Source organism: Onychomys torridus, chromosome 8 (genome assembly GCF_903995425.1).
Source record: "Onychomys torridus chromosome 8, mOncTor1.1, whole genome shotgun sequence".
NCBI classification, from domain to species: domain Eukaryota; kingdom Metazoa; phylum Chordata; class Mammalia; order Rodentia; family Cricetidae; genus Onychomys; species Onychomys torridus.
In genome coordinates this window covers 36,156,369-36,173,107 of record NC_050450.1, presented here as the reverse complement: position 1 = coordinate 36,173,107, position 16,739 = coordinate 36,156,369, and the positions used below count along the sequence as shown (strand labels likewise).

At 40.8% G+C, this 16,739-nt stretch overlaps 1 protein-coding gene and 1 non-coding gene across 4 annotated transcripts in view; one reads left to right on the top strand and one right to left on the bottom strand.

Annotated features, from left to right (window-relative positions):
* Sgcd (sarcoglycan delta) overlaps window positions 1-16,739 on the top strand; it is a 952,204-nt gene that overhangs the window by 151,732 nt on the left and 783,733 nt on the right. The window lies entirely within an intron of this gene.
* LOC118590482 lies at window positions 8,330-8,433 on the bottom strand. The gene has a single exon (XR_004945780.1). It is a non-coding gene; the product is annotated as a U6 spliceosomal RNA (small nuclear RNA).

Here is a 16,739-nt window from a genome sequence, read left to right as displayed (position 1 = left end):
AAACCTGTATTTGCATTTGTATTCTCACCAGCGAAGTTCTGGAAGTGTTATTTCTGTTGCTGCCAGTAAAACTCCAGGCCAGACATTTCCCCTGTGGATAAGGACATGGGTTTGTTAGTGTTGTCAGAACCAGGCCAATCCTTCTGGTTTTATTTCAGATTGTACTAGTGTTTGACTCCTGAATGATCAAAACATACCTCTCTTAAGGGAAAAATCATCATTCATGCCATTTCCTACACATAGATTTTGTGAGGCATTAAGAAATGTGGATTCAAGGACTTCTGCATCTACAGGAGGCTTTGGGATCTGTATGAGCAAACATTTTTATCTGAGAAGTGGGGAAAGTGAGGCTCAGAGAGGGAGAAGAGATCGTCTAAGTGATAAACTACCCATAGGTTCCATAGGTGTTGACTTTCAATCCATCTAACCCTTAGGTGCCACAGGAAACCATAGGTGTTGACTTTCAATCCATCTTAGTTTCTAGAAGCATGATTCTACCAAAATTAATGTTAATTTTTTCTTTTAGCTTTCTTTCATTTTATTGAAAATAGAGGTTTTTCTCATTCAATATATTAATTAGTTCCCCTCCCCCAGCTTCTTCCTCATCCTCCCCACTTCTCCAACCACCCAATCAACACCATTTCTTTCTCTCAGTAGAATACAAACAGGCATTTAAAATTAAAATAATAAAATAAAAACAAGCATACCCAAATAGGAAACAAACCGAAAAACAAGCTAAATAACAGCACAAGAAACAGATATAGATGCTGAAACACACATATTTGCAGAAATAAAATAAACCATAAATATATAAGCAAAAGATCTATAAAGGAAAAAAGAAAATTACAATGCCCAGACAGAGCATTATGAGAAAAATGAACAACTGACCCTCCCCACCCAAAAAACAAAACAAAACAAAACAAAACAAAACCAAAAGTACCACTGAATTTGTTTTTTGTTTTTGTTTTTGTTTTTGTTTTTGTCCACCAACTACTGGGCATGCATCCTACCCTTAAGAGTGGTTTGTTTCCCCAGCGAGAGACTCCCTTGGAGGCAACTGAATTTCCATTGGCAAGTAGCTATCAATTACAGATTGCTTCAGGATAAGCATAGGAATCTGTGGACTCTCTGTGGCTTAGACCTGTGTAGGCACAGTGCATGGTGCCCCAGTCTCTGTGAGTCTGCATGTGTGTCAGTTCTCTTCTGTCTCTGATGATGGCTAAGCAAGGCACTCATCTATGAGTTAGACTGTCATTAGAGGTCATTTTCTCGCTATATTCCTTCAGTAGTATTTGGTTTTTCTTAGGTCCATGACCTATTTAGTCTCAGGTTCTTGGCACCTGGAGAAGTGTCAGGCATGGGTTCCATCTCAAGGAATGGGCCTTACATCCAATCAGATATTGGCTGATCACTCCCACAGTTGTTCTGCCACAATTGCTTCAACATATCTGGCAGGAAGATCATGTTTCTAGCTCAAAGGGTTTGTAGCTCGGTTGATGTTTACCTTTCTCCTCTGGTAGTGTTGAGAGTACTTTCCAGTACCACAAGCACTAGTCAGTATGGGTGGAGGCTCTAGGCGAAGGGTCCAGTTTGAATTCTTGGTGTTTATTGAGTTATGTAGCTATTGCCTTCAGCAATAGGGACTTAGCATTAGTTTGTGGAGGGCAACCAATTGCCTTGGCAATAGCTTGCATTGGTTGGGGATTTCCATGGTGCCTCTTTGGCCAACAACTCTATTAGATGTTACCTATTCCCAGCACTGGAGGTTTCAAAGGACTCTACATTCTCCTACAGATACCATCTTCATTGCTGCTGTATCCCATCCTGATTTTTAAAGTTAAGATGATGGACAGCAAATGACTCAACACATAATTGCACTTGTTGTACAAGCTTGATGACCTGAATTTTTTCATGTTTGTTTTTTAATTATCATTTTATTGAAAATATTTTTCATACGATATATTCTGATTATGGTTCTCCCTCCTGAGCTCCTCCCTGATCCTCTTCAATCCCTCACCCACATCCTTTCTTGCTCTTTCTCATTAGAAAACAAACAGGCATCTAAAACAAAAACAAGATAATAAGAAAAAAAAACTGAATAGGACAAAACAAACAGAAAAACAAAGAGCCAAAGAAAAAGCACAAGAAACACAGAGACACATGCATTGGTAAACACAGAAATCCTATAAAAACACAAAATCAGAAGCTTTAATATATAATCAAAAGACCTGTAGGTTAAGAAAAAAAAATACCCAATGTATTGTAAGACAAAAACAAACAAAACAATGCTCCAAAATGACCATTGAGTTTTCTGTTGGCTATTTACTGCTGCATATGGGGCTTGTCCTTTAGAGTTGTTTCCATACACAGTGGAAAAAAAAAACTTTTCCTTTGCAGGTGGTTATCAGTAGGGGAGAGATTCTGGGTTAAGGATGAGGGCTTATGTCCACTTCCACTCTCAACACTGAGATCCCATCATGCCCAGGCCTGTACAGGCCCTGTAAATGTTACCACAGTCTCTGAGGATGACATGAATTTGATCCCTGGATTCCTGGATTCCTTGGCTTCAAAAAGTCAGCCTTTGATCCATGCATGTGTCCTGTGGCATGCATGTGCCTACACACACACACACACACACACACACACACACACACACAGAGAGAGAGAGAGAGAGAGAGAGAGAGAGAGAGAGAGAGAGAGAGAGAGAATGAATAAAATGAGATAGTTAAGGTGAAAAGGACGTATCAGCAAGCCACTTATTTGACAAAAAGGAAAATGGAGCCTCAGGCATTTCTGCAGGATTTACCTGCCTAGAAGATGGCAGACCTGGACATGTAATTCATATTTCTTGATTTCCACCTCAGTGCTCTCTCTAATCCACATTGCAGTCCAAATGTGCCCATAAAGGGAGTTCATTCTCAGTGATGGGTTTTGGATGGTGTTATTGCCCCTATTATTCCTTGTCTATCTGTAATATAAGCTACTGTGTGCACTAAACACCTGGCTGCAGCCCAGGTGACATCTAAACATGATGACTCCTTTGCCGAGGTGATTCAAGAGGGGTTCTGAGACTCCTTCCATTTACTTCCCAGCCACTTGTTAGTCTCTGTATACGTGGAAGAGTCAACAGCCACCAATCTGCTGATAGATGGCCTGATTAGTCAAGCTGAAGCCCCTGCTCTCCTCAGGAACAATAAATCCCAGCAAAGCCTGCCCTATTCTCTGCCATGATACCTGGGAGCCTTCCAATTCACCCTCCAACAGTAAATTTGGCTCCTAGTCAAGCTTCTGGATAGTACTGGAGTGGGGTTATAGTACCTCTAAAGGGCTTTTCTTATATAAAAAAATACCTTAACACTGCTGTGATTTTGCTCTATACAGTCCACTCACATCTGAGTAAGGATATTCAAGTGCAAGCAGCTGAGCACCATGCACTTTTCTTCATTCTTCTAGGTTCTTCTTCCCTTTCTCTGAGCCCATGATGTCTTCAGAGTTTAGCATAGCACTTCATGGCATCTGAGTTGGTTTGAATGCTAGACATGGGCTGACTTGAGTTGTAAGCTCTGATCTGTTGTTTAACTGTGAACATAGTACTTTAACACTTTCTATACCTTGGTCCTTCACTTGTCAAGTTGGAGCAACAGTAGCGTCTAAGCTTGGAGTGGTAAAATGAAGTGATGTGAGGGGATAAGCCACACATGGACAGTGGAGTGGTCACTGAGGAAGATCATGGTAATGATGATAACAGCCGTGGCACAGTTTATGTAACTGTTTCTTCTATAGCTCGCATCAAAGTCACGATAGCATCTGATGTTTGCCTTCCAACTTTGCCCTCCCTGTAGCTCTCTAACACATTTTATTAATGAAAGAAAATTCACTTGCTGAGTAGATATGAATTGATGCCTACTGACTCTAAAGACACTTTTTTTTTTTCCTAAATCATCATAGTCTCTTAGGGTACATGAACTATACTCACTCTTTTTGATCATCCAGGAGTTAATACTATTTTTAATTCTAGACATTGTACTAAATGTTGAGAATGTAAACTCAAAAGATAAGTCAAAATTCAAGTTCAGAAGTTTGTAAGGTCACGAATGTCCCAACAATGTAGAAGTTAGGGAGGATGTGGGTCAGTGTCTTTTGGACATGACAAGACCTTTACAGTCATGGAGACACTTTGCATGGCCTTGGTGCAGGGAGGAGGGGCTTGGACCTGCCTCAGCTGAATGTACCAGGCTCTGCTGATTCCTCATGGGAGATCTTGCCTTGGAGGAAGTGTGAATGGAGGGTGGGTTGGGGGGAAAACTGAGGGGGGGCGAGAGAGGAAGGAGGACAGGGGAATCTGTGGTTGATATGTAATATAAACATAAAAATCTCTTAATAAAAAGGGGAGAAAAAAAGAGACCTTTACAGTCATGAACTTACAGCAGCTGTGGTTGCCTCTACAATATCAACCCAGTCAACATCTAGCATGTGTGAGGGAGGGGATTGTGAATCTCCACTCCTAGCTGAGTTGTTCCTGGGAGTCTATTGTAGCATGAATCTTAAAAGGTCTTATTAATAAAAAAAAGAGCCAGATATTAGAGTGAAAGCTAAAAGTCAGAGAAACAGAACAAACCAGCCAAGTTCTTACCTCTACAAAATCCTCAGTCTCAAGAAAGAGAATTCCTGTTTACTCACACCTTATATACCTTTCTGTGCCTTGCCATCTTCCTTCCTTGCTAGTGCTGGGATTAAAGGCATGTGCCACCATGCCTGGGTCTGTTCCCAGTGTGGCCTTGAACTCACAGAGATCCAGGTGGCTCTCTGCCTCCAGAATGCAAGGATTAAAGGTGTGTGCTGCCTGACCTCTATGTTCAATGTAGTGCCTGGCTTTGTCCTCTGATCCCCAGGCAAGCTTTATTGAGGTACTTAATATATCACCACAGTCTATGGCTGTTAGGGAGGGAAAGTCAGTTTCCTTTAGAGGTGTGGTCCCTGGAAGGATGCCCATGCTCTTGTGCATAGCCCTACACCCATGTATATATGGGCAGTACTAATTAGACTCAGTGAATTATTTATTTAGGTATAGATGGGACATGAAGTTGGGAGGGAGATGTGAAAGAAAAAAGGAGGAATTGGAAGAGAATGTGAGGTGTATAGGATTGAAATATGTTATATACATGTCTCAAAGTATTACATTAAAATACCTGGAAATAGAGATCAATGGCAGTGTTTGCCTGGTGCATGTTAGGTTCTGAGTTCAAGTTCCAGCACCAACAAACAAACAGAACTTCATATAAGATGCTATAAGAACTTAGAGAAGAAAGGAGGGGTAGATGGGTAGACATTTCTTGAAAACAGAATAGATTATTGGTTCCCAGAGTATAGTCTCATGTCTCACACTGACCAAGGTGAAAGGTAAATGTGATAATAGGACACAGGCAACCTTAAAGTCTTGATGATACATGGTTTTCTTGTTTTTGTATATTGATTTTATTTTGAATGTATGTTTGTGCAAGCAAGTGTATTTATTTGTATGTGTTTCTGTGTGTGTGTGTGTGTGTGTGTGTGTGTGTGTGTGTGTGTGTGTGTACCAAAGGATAGCTCAGGTGCCATCCTCAGGAACACCATTCACTTCCTTTGAGTGGTTCTCTCCTTGGTCTGAAACTCACCGATTAGGCTATAATGGTTTGCCAGCTAGCCCCAGGGTTGCACCTATCTCCTTGTGTCCAGCTCTATGATAACAAATGGTCCACCATAACTGGTTTTTCAAATGGGTTCTAGAGAGCAAACTCAGGTCCTCATGCTTACAAGTCAATCACTTTATTGACTTGTCTCTAAATAGCATTATGCCTTGAGTTCATTATGGTCAATTACTCTTCCATATTAAAGCCCTAGTCTTTCACCTTAACAATCATAAGAAAGATTGGATATACATTGTTTTCCTTGTAAGCTGGTTCAGACAAGTTGAGATTTCTACCTTACTTTCAATATTGAAAAGGTCAAATTATGAGTTGTCTTTCAAAATCATTACTGATCGCATCGAAAATATCTATTGAAACATCTCCAGAACTCATCAAAACACTTATTTCAAGCATTACTCCATAGAGGCCCCTGGCTGCAGGGGAGAGAAGGCTCTCCTAGTGTGTCAGTCTCACTGTTGACATGCAGGGTCCTTAATGCCACACCACTTCCCTCACTAAACACCATAAACCTGCACTCACATTTGGGAAGTAAAAAGTGTGACTGCTCTGTTTATCACTATTGTTATTAGTTTTGCCTGAATATTTATTACAGTCAGAAGTGCATGCCTATGCCTTATCATGGCTTTCTGGAGGGTGAAATTTCCAGCAATATTTGCATTTTTATAAAATCCTTTGCTGCATAGTGGAGGCTATTTAGATTACAAGTAACAGGTGTGGATACTAACCAATTTCACCCGAACAGAAGTCAATTATTTGAAAAATACAGAGGCATTTTTTCACAGAATTTAAAAGCAGGAAGTACACATCATTTTTTAGAAGAGACTGGGATGAGGACCTCTATCTTTCTATTTCAAAAGGAGACTCTCCATAATGGTTTCTCCTAGCTTCAGGGTGACCACAGAAAAATCCTTCAGAAATTCCAAGAACCTGGATGAAAATGTCTAACTGGTGGATCTGGAGTAGGTGTTCAGCCTAGTCCAGGTAGAACCAAAGAGATAGGTTCATTTTGTACAACCTGAGCAATATAACATATGTGTGAAGGGTGGAGGTATGGGTGTGGTTATGGGTATGTGTGCAGTATTAGAAAGGGTGAGTGATGGGTCATGCAGATATTCCAGATGCCTGCTGTGTAAGTAGATGTTCCATGTATAAGAGGCAGTTTCAAAAGGAAGTTCCTAGGGGTTGATGGAAATGCTTCAACATTAAAGGACTAGTCAGCCAAGTTTTAAAGGTAGAGATAAATTCTTAAGGTGAACTTCTGTAACTTGTAATTGAGAATCCAGCCTCTCTAGCCCTCCATGAGTGCTGTCAGGTAAGACCCAGGGGTGCTCAGTTCATCAGGAGCAAAATTCCTTGACACCAGATGCTCCTTACACCAGAGGGTGCTGAGTGAACTTGTTCACAACCACATTGGAAATGCCAGCTGAAGACTTTCCAGAAGTCCTGGGTGAAGCCCTTAGCAGGGAAGATTCTATACCTCTCCTTTCTCTGTCAACTGAAATATGCCCAGTGACTTCCCCAATAGGAAAAATATTTTTTATTTCATAGAGACAATGCTACACAAAAAAGTCCCAGCAGGGCTTTGACCATGAATGTCACTGCTGACACTGAGGATGTAAATGTCAGAAGGGAATAACACACATGCCTCCCCCTTCATACCTAGATTGCTTCCTGAGAAGGAGCAAGGAAGCCAAACTAATATCATTCTGGTCATTGTTTTCTCCCTGCCTTGCTTGGGCATTTTGAGAGGCCTCTGCATTTTTTTTTTTTCAGAAGCTCTTCGAACTTTACTGTCTTGGATTCTGTTCCTTGGTCCTGATTTTGAGCAGGAAAATAATTTATGAACAAATTCATGCTTCCAGCTCTACTGCCACACTACTGTATGTGAATGTTTTCCTCATGTCGGACTCAAGCCAGCTAATGACTCCTTTGTTCCTCACATAGGCCCCTTTATATACTCCAAACCCTTCTCTTTCTTTACCCATGTGATACAGTCTCCTGGATCAAATCATCTGTGTTTCTGCACTTCTTAGCTGTGGAACAGGAGCTATGTGACTCTGCAGAGCTTCTGTCTTTACCTAATGTAAACTGGTGGTAATATCTGGAATTCCTGTAAGGAGGTTATGTGGGAACTTTGAAGAACATTTCTTGGCATATGGGAAGCCCTGAATAAGTGCTTGCTATTACAGTTATTGCCAGTCTCTGTGAATGGCAATATCAATTACCAGACTTTCAAGCTACGTAGGTGTTTTTGACTCCCCTCTCTCCAGCAATTATCCATTATAGCACCCCTAAGGAGGAGGATGGTAATAATGCCAGGTGAGACTAATCATTGACTATATGCTAAGTTTTAACAGACACTAAACACTTTCCACTTATTTGATTCTCTTAATTTGAATCTCCATTTTAACGATGAGAAATGTGAAATTCACAGAAATAAAGTCATCCTGGCATGCAAGAGGGAAGGGCAGAGCCACAATTTAAATCAGGTTTGTTGGGTGCCTAAACTCACCAAACTGATATAAGATTCTGTATCCCAAATCAGGCTGTTTGCCTCTTAAGAGTCTCTTTAACTCAGTTCTCCCATCCCAGCCCTATATGAGCTCCCACTCCTCAGCTTTCCCTTCTACAACCCATTCTCCAACTCCTCTCAGTTATTTTTGTAAAACAATCAACATGCACAGGGGCCATGCTAATCTTCTCTGTATCCTTCCAATTTTACTGTATGTGCTGCTGAAGTGATCACACAGGATCACCCAGCGACAGAGAAATGGATGAGATCTAGATGAGCAAACTGGGGGTAAGGGGAGGGGTAATGGAGGATAAGGGTCAGGGGAAAGAGAGCTTAGGGGAGTGGGAGGTCCCAGCTGGATCAGGAACAGAGTGGGAGAACAAGGAAAGAGATACCAAGATAAATGAAGACCTCATGGGATTAGGAAGAATCAGAGTGCTAGAGAGGTCCCCAGAAATCCATAATGATACCTTCACTATAGACTACTAGTAATGGTTGAGAGAGTGCCTGAGCTGAACTACTCTGGTGATTGGATGGCCAAACACCCTAACTGCCATGATAGAACTCTCATCCAGTGACCAGTGGAAGCAGATGCAGAGATCCATGGCCACACCCCAGGTGGAGCTCCAGGAGTCCAATCACCTAGAGAGAGGAGGGATCATATGAGCAAGAGATATCAAGACCTTGATTAACAAAAGCCCAGGGACACATAACCAAACTAGTGGAAACACATGAACTATGAACCAATAGCTGAGGAGCCCCCATGGAACTGGACCAGTTCCTCTGGATAAGTGAGACAGTTGATGAGTTTGAACTGTTTAGGAAGCCCCAGGCAGTGGGAACAGGACCTATCCTTGCTTCATGAACCGGCTTTTTGGATCCTAGGGCCTATGCTGAGACACTGCTCAGCCTTGGTACAGTGAGGAGGGGACTGAACCTGCTTCAACTGAATCTACCAGGCTGGGCTGACTCCCCAGGGGAGACCTTGTCTTGGAGGAGGTGGGAATGGGGGGTAGATTGGGGAGGAAAGGCTGGGCGGGTGGGAGGAGGGAGGACAGGGGAATCCATGGCTGATATGTAAAATTAAATTAATTATAAAATAAAAATATTTATAAAAAAGAAAAAAAACAACAACATGCTAAAAAAAATCACAATGTTTGCCCCTTTTGAAAGATGTTGGCTCTTCACAACCAATATTCCCATCTTTGGCTCCAATTTTATCATGATACTATTCATTTTTCCTATGTCTACATTTTTGTTCACACCTGTGACTTTGCCAACTATTGGACTTGTTAAGTCGCTGGTTCTCTCAGACCCAATCAAATATCCTTGATGGTTCCCAACTTCACCATCACAGTGACTATTTTCATCTTTACTTTCATAGCACTATATTCAATGCCATTAATCTTGTTAAGTGGTGTATTCATTATTTGTTATTCTATGCTATCATTATCTACCACAGAATGTGAATTATCAGAGGGCAAAGAGCATTTCCTCATTACTTTGTGATCCTAGATATGACCTGTATATTCAGCCTCTGTGGTGGTTTGAATGAGAAGTATCTCCCATAGGCTCATGAATTTGAATACTTTGTCCCTGGGTGGTGCTGCTGTTTAGGAAGATTGTTGATTCTTTAGGACATGGAACCTTTTTAAAGGACAAATGCTACTGGGAATGGGCTTTGAGATTTACAGCCTTACCCCATTTCCACTTCACTCTCTATGTCCTGCGGTGCCGAAGAAGTGTGATCATTGTCGTTAGCTCTGGCTGCCTGCTGCCATGCCACCCCATTCTGATGATCTCTAACCCTCTAGAAGTATAAACCAAAACCAAATCTTTCTTCCATAAGTTGCTTTTGGTCACATCTCATCACAGCAACAAAAAAAGTAACTAATATAGCCAATGCAAATATTAACTTTGTTCAGAAATAAGAAAGGAACTCACACACTTATGTAACCTCCTGTGGTAGTTTGTAAAATGTGTTCCTAAATGAAAATGTTTCCTTTCTCATTTATATTCTTGGTAGATTTAGATACGTTTGGTTATACGGATTTCTTGAGGGCCTATTCTCTTGCCCCAAGAGCCAATGATTCTGTAAAGAAGTTTATAACTGCATCTGAAAGCTTTGTCATTCTCCAGAGAAGCAAAAGTTCTTTTAAGTTTTTGCTGCATAGAAGATTCAGGAGGTGGTAATTAAAGTGATTAACAAGAGAATACGGATGTTTAAGTAATCTGCCTACCAGTTATTCATTAGCGGTCTGTACCTCCTAGATAGCAGACTCATTAATTTAAACACATTTCATTATATCTTGGATCTTATTTTCAAAGAATACAGCAAGTCAGAGAGGCTTTCTGAATGGAGGGTGGGTGGAGGAAGGATTAATAGGAGCGTGGTTAGGAGCAGGCTCTTTTTTGGATCTTGGGGCCCCAAGTGCACTGCATCCCATCAGCCTGCTGAGGAAAGCTGTACCATAGACCTGCTTCAGGGGCATTTCAATATGAACTGTGTGTCCCTGTTCTGTCTCTCAGCCAACTGGACCTCGACTTTTCAACTGATAAAAAAAAAAAAAAAATGGTTGGGCTGGGCCTATAAAGAAAGCTGGAACTGCTTTTATCTCTCAGAAACATAAATTAAGAAACATTGAGACAAGGACAAGCCAGGTGGCTCAGTGGAATAAAGAATTTGACAACACAATGATCTGAGTTCAAATCTTGGGACCCATAGTGTGGAAGGAGTCTATATATGCCATATATTAAATAGATAAATGAATAAGTGTGTATATATATATATATATATATATATATATATATATATTTGGAAGAATACAAGAATGCAATCAGCAGTATCGGACAAATGCTGAGGGATCATGGGCTGTAGCTTCATATCTTAGGGACTAATCTGTGTCAGAATTAAGCTAAATTTTTATTTATTAAAGTGTAGATTCTATGGCTGTATCATCAGACTTGTGACAACCAGGTAATGAAGACCCATGCTACTTACATGCAAAAACTATAACTACATAGTAGGCCTGACTTTGAAAGCCATGATGAGCCATGTGCAAACTGAAGTTACCAGAGGACAGGCATCATGAACAAAACAGAATCCTTGTGAAGGAAGATACTTATGTAACAAAATTTATTGGTATATTTTTCTTGGTTAAAGGAAACCCATAGTATCCAAACCTAAATGGTAAGAAATTTCTTAAGAAGATATAAAACAGCCCACCAAATATCAAAGAAGGGTTGCAAACCAGGGTTAGTTAATACAAAGGCCACAGGGGTGCTATAAAGTAGCAGAAGGATGGCAGGACCTGAGGTCTTACTAGAATTACTCCACAGTTCCTAGGTGTGAGCCATGATCTGTGTTTCCCATCTCAACATTGTTCAATTCAAAGTATTCATCTCAGTGTTGGGATGAAAAAAATGAAAAGCCAATTGTCATGCTTATATCATATGCTGCCTCAAGAAGGGGGCACAACAGCCTCATAATGTATGCATGTCATTCAGGGAAGGATTCCCTGAAGATGATTGAGTACTACAAAAGAATAAAGAAAGGATGTGCTAAATATCCCCTGAACCAAAGTATCCCATATTAAAGGCTAGAGAGATGGCTCAGTGCTTGAGGACACTTGCAGCTCTTCCAAAGTACCCAGATTCGATTCCCAATACACATATGGCAGCTTACAACTGTCCATATCTCTAGTTCCAGGGAATCTGGTACTCTCTTCTAGATTCTTTGGTTACTAGGCACAAACACACACAGGGCACATATATACATGCAGGCAAAACACTTATCCACATTTAAAAATATTAGAAATTAAAAAGTTGACCTAGAATTTGACATCTTTGTGTAAATTCTAAATGCTGGTAATGAACTTAATTGAACATTAGACTCTACAGGTCACATAATGCACGTCTACAGTCTGGATACCACCTATGATAAACCCTGTTTAAAAGAAGTACTAACATATCAGAAAAATGGCAAAATCCAAGCCTTCCATATGTTGACATATATGGTATGTATATCAGATTCCAGTCTAGGTTCACTCAAGTGGGTAGGACAGATGGAAGAAAATGGTCTTGTCTAAGTTCATAGACTCCATAGTTATCATCTCCCCTGGCAGGCCTGGTGCAAGGCTATAAGACCTTATATATAATGAGACAATCACTTCTCAGACAATGTGACCATATTAATTTTGTTGTTGTTGTTGTTGTTTTGAGACAGGGTTTCTCTGTGTAGCTTTGGTGCCTTTACTGGCACTCACTCTGTAGCCTGGGCTGGCCTAGAACTCACAGAGATCTGCCTGCCTCTGCCTCCCATGTGCTGGGATTAAAGGCATACAATACCACCACCCGGCTATTTTTATTTTATTTATTTTATTTTATTTTTTGTAATTAAGATTGGTGCTTCAGAAGGCTCAGTTTCTTTCCAGAAAACATTATGGTGGAAGTTTCAGAGTGAGATTATATATTGTCTGATTGAATCCCATTCCTTCTAGTACATTTCTTAACTGGCTCATAGGAAAGGTTTCTCTTTTATTCTTAAATGTGACTGCTAAGTGAATTTAATGCAGTTCTCTAAATCAGTGGAAGGAGAGGTAGCAGCTGAAAGTTCTCTTTAATGGGTTTATTGTTTGAGATTGAAATATTTGAACATGAGACTCCATGGTTACAGATTCATAAAATAATAATAGTGCATGCCTGGCAACTGTCCGTTGTCCTCTCTCTGTCTTCTGTAACTCCCTGGTTAGTAAATGAAACCTTGCATTTGAATAAAAACATTTGGGCCTAATTTCTGTCTTTTCATGCTGTGATGGAGCTGTCAAATTTGAAGTGTAATGACTGTATGATTTCTTATAATGGCACTCAAAATACCTCAGAAACAGATTTGACTGTCATCTAAGTAAGTTCTCTGTGGGGTTCAGACCCATTTAGGGTCCCCTTTAGGCTTTTATACAGCAGTGCAAGAACACATTGCAAAGAAGCGGGTGTAAAGTGGTATCACAGGGAGTGATAGGCAAAGTGGAGCCTCTAGGAGCCCAGAAAAATGAAAAAAAAATTACATTGACATTATTTTAGTCAGTTCTCTGTTGTCATGAGAGAACTGATTGACCACCATTCCTGGGTTGTACAGTGGGTAGGTAGCCTAAATGCCCCTGCTATCCCATAAGTGGATAGACTTGTCTGAAGAGATGACCACACGTCCTGAACATTCCCAAGCCAATTTATATTCCAGTATTCAACTCCATTTAGCCCTGTGAAATAAAAATGCACCCCATAGATGCTTATTTTTTAATATTTATTTTTATTTCTATGTTATATATGGGTCTGTTTGGACAGGGGTATGTGACTGCAAGTTGCCCATGGAGACCAGAACAGAACCCTAGAGCCAGAGGTTGTGAGTCACCCAATGTGGGTGCTAGGAACCCAACTGTGGCCATTTAAAAGAGCAGCAAGCCCTCTGAACCACAGAACCATCTTTCCAGCCACCATAGTAGGTTCTTGGTCTTTTTCACAACTGGGTGTCCAGTTTAAGTAAGTCAAGGTAATTAATTACTCAACAGACAAAAAGGTATTGGAATGAATAAAGGATCTAAGTTGTACTTCTGATTCTGTTAACCAGACAGGAGAATTAACTTCATCTTCTTGGCATTATGGACCTTTCAAAGCAGTCCCTGTTTGAAATGACAGAGAAGGAGCTATTCATACCAGGACTCCATAGAAATGCCTTGAAGTTTTGAGAAATAACAGTAACATTAAAATTTGAAAGTCAATGGCTTTGATAATCTGTAAGGATTTCCTCTCTGTCATGTTTAAGTTTTGGCTTCATTATAAAAAAAAAAAAAACTAGTAAAACTACATACTGATGTTCAGGTATGGATTATAGCATGCATAGATGATGATGTTTGGTAGGCTTCCCAGGAAGAGACCAGAGATGTGTGATGGCTTCTTCTTCCTACACTGAAAATTGGATGGAAGTGATGATCACATCTGTCTGGATCTCATGGAGTTGTTGGCATCTAGAACATAATACAAGACATCTCAGAAGCTCAGTATATTCTAAATGTGTGAATGAAGAGGCATATGAATGAATGTGTGAATTTTATCCCAGTAGCTTTGGTTTGGACTCTAAATTTCAATCCTGAAAACGTTCTCAGCCAAACTTTTTGTCTTTGCTCCTTTTCTAGTTTGTAACTTCTAAGAAATTCATTCTAGAGATAATTTACAGCAGGTAGCTTGTGATTAAATTGTCCCATTATCCCAGGTAAGGATGAGGAAATGTTAGAAAAAGGCCAAGTATACCTTGGCCAACGCTTTTTTAAGTAGCAGTATTTTTATTTTTTAATATTATTTTTATTTTATAATTAACTTAATTTCACATATCAACCATGGATTTCCCCATCCTCCCTCCTTCCATCCTCCAGCCCTCCCCCAACCTATCTCCCCACTCCCACCTCCTCCAAGGCAAGGTCTCCTCTGGGGAGTCAGCCCAGCCTGGCAGACTCAGCCAAGGAAGGTGCAATCCCCGTCTCCCTACGCCAAGGCTGAGCAAAGTGTCTTAGCTTAGGCCCCAGGCTCCAAAAAGTCAGCCCATGCACCAAGGACAGGTCCTGGTCCTACTACCTGGGGGCCTCCTAAACAGTTCAAGCTAATCAACTCTCTCACTTATCCAAAGGACCTGGTCCAGTTCCATGGGGGTTCCTCCACCATTGGTTCACAGTTCATGTGTTTCCATTAGTTTGACTATTTGTCCCTATGCTTCCTCCAACCATGGTCTCAACATCTCTCGCTCATACAGTCCCTCCTCTTTCTTGCTGATTGGACTCCTGGAGCTCCACCTGGGGCTTGGCCATGGATCTCTGCATCTGCTTCCATCAGACACTGGATGAGAATTCTATTATGAAAGCCACGGTGTTCGGCCATCCAATCACCAGAGCAGGTCAGCTCAGACACTCTCGATCATTGCCAGTAGTCTACAATGGAGGTATCTTTGTGGATTTATGGAGACCTCTCTATCAATCTGCTTCTACTTACTCCCCTGGAATCTTCATTCATCATGGTATCTCCCTCTCCATTCTCCCACTCTATTCCTGATCCAGCTAGGACCTCCCTCTCCCCTAAGTTCTCTTTCCCCTGACCCTTGCCCTCTATTACTCCCTGCCCCCACCAGAGATCATTTCCTAAATATAACACCAATATCACAGACACTGAGAAAAACAAAGAATGGGACCTCTTTAAACTGAGAAGCTTTTGTAGGGCAAGGGACACGGTCAATAAGACAAAATGACAGCCTACAGAATGGGAAAAGATTTTCACCAACCTCATATCTGACAGAGGACTGATATCCAGAATATATAAAGAACTCAAGAAATTAGACATCAAAATGCCCAACAGTCCAATTAAAAAAATGGGCTATAGAGCTGAACAGAATTCCCAACAGAAGAAGCTCAAATGGATGAAAAACATTTAAGGAATTGCTCAACATCCTTAATCATCAGGGAAATGCAAATCAAAATGACTGTGAGATACCATCTTACACCCATCAGAATGGCTAAGATCTGCTGTGGATATCGCTCTGTATAAATAAAATGCTGTTTGGCCAGTGGCCAGGCAGGAAGTATAGGCGGGACAAGAGAGAAGAGAATTCTGGGAAGTAAAGGCTGAGGCGAGGAGACACTGCCAGCCGCTGCCATGAGAAGCAACAAGTAAAGACACCAGTAAGCCACAAGCCATGTGGCAAAGTATAGATTAATAGAAATGGGTTAATTTAAGATAGAAAAAGTAGATAACAAGAAGCCTGCCACGGCCATACAGTTTGTAACAATGTAAGTTTCTGTGTGTTTACTTGGTTGGGTCTGAATGTCTATGGGCCTGGTGGGTGAGAGAGATTTGTCCTGACTGGGCCAGGCAGGAAAACTCTAAATACAAAGATCAAAAACACTGAAGACAGCTTATGTTAGAGAGGATGTGGAGCAAGGGGAACTCTCCTCTACTGTTGGTGGGAATGCAAGCTTGTACACCCACTTTGGAAATCAATATGGCTCTTTTGTAGAAAATTGGGAATCAATCTCCCACAAGACCTAGCTATTTCACTCTTGAACACATACATATCCAAGGAATGCTCAATCATACCATAAGGGCATATGCTCAACTATATTCATAGCAGCATTATTTGTAATAGCCAGAACCTGGAAACAACCTAGAAGCCTTCAACTGAAGAAGGGGTAAAGAAAATGTGGTACATATACACAATGGAGTACTACTCAGGAGAGAAAAACAATGACATCATGAGGTTTGTAGGCAAATGGAAGGAACTAGAAAAAAAACATCCTGAGTGAGGTAACCCAGACTCAGAAAGACAAACATGATATGTACTCACTCATAAGTGGATACTAGATGTAAAGCAAAGGATAACCAGACGGTAACGCACAACTCCAGGAAGGCTACCTGATAAAGAGGACCCTAAGAAAGACACAGGGATTGTCCAATGACAGAGAAATAGATTCTCTTTCTTTTTTACAAAATATCAAAGAGTGTTT